Consider the following 865-nt stretch of genomic DNA (forward strand, 5'->3'; position numbering starts at 1 on the left):
GTCTTAAGAAACCAAGCAGAGAACGTCAAGGTGATTTATCCTGTTATAATATACCAGTTATAATACATCAAATATGTTTCATTTTTATTAACAATATAACATAATAATAATGAAAATTTAAAATAGTAATTTTTATTCATCGTTGCTACATAAGATGATAATGGATTTTTTTGGCCGTCGCAGGTGATGGATCTCATCGGTAACAGAATCGAACTTTTGTAAAAAAATATTTTGACTGATCTATATGGAACTTATGTTCCTGTAATTATAAAAAAGTGCTGATATGTTATATTTTGATCCAGCTGCTTAGCATTTGGTGATATATATGTATGTTTAGTTTGTCGAGCTTGATGAACTATGCTCTAATTTCCACACCACTAATTTTCATGTTTTCTACTAACCCTCTTAAAGTATTGTTGATTATGTTTGGCTTGGCTGCAAGCTTTTTTACAAGTTGAATACTTTATTTTGTTTATTTACATTTTTTTTCTTAATGAGTAAAAGGATACAAGCTTAATTTTCTGTTTTTGTTGGACTTGCGTTTTCAATTTTGCTCTAGGTTTTATGAAAATGGAGGCAAGTGTTTTTGTGAATACTTCATTTCGTGGACCATTATTATGTTGTGAATAAGTGCAATCATGCAATGTGAGATTTGAACCCAACTTGATTGTGGGAAAATAAATCGTCAATCACCGAATAAGTGCACGTGTTTATATATTTATCAAAACGAAATAATTTTTTTAATTATCCAAGTACTTAAAACACTTACAATTCTTTATAGCCTAAATGTAAATCCAATCACAAAACTAACTGGAAGTTCGTGCCCCGTTCTGAAAAATAAGTAGATATAATTTTACACTCTTCA

General features: G+C 29.5%; 1 long non-coding RNA gene across 1 annotated transcript; it reads left to right on the forward strand.

Moving 5' to 3' along the window:
- LOC110034596 lies at nucleotides 1-498 on the forward strand. Its single transcript, XR_002295072.1, has 2 exons — nucleotides 1-30; nucleotides 184-498. It is a non-coding gene; the product is annotated as an uncharacterized LOC110034596 (long non-coding RNA).
- The last annotated feature ends 367 nt before the right edge of the window (nucleotides 499-865 follow it).

Source organism: Phalaenopsis equestris, unplaced genomic scaffold (assembly GCF_001263595.1).
Source record: "Phalaenopsis equestris unplaced genomic scaffold, ASM126359v1 Scaffold190979, whole genome shotgun sequence".
Lineage (NCBI taxonomy): Eukaryota > Viridiplantae > Streptophyta > Magnoliopsida > Asparagales > Orchidaceae > Phalaenopsis > Phalaenopsis equestris.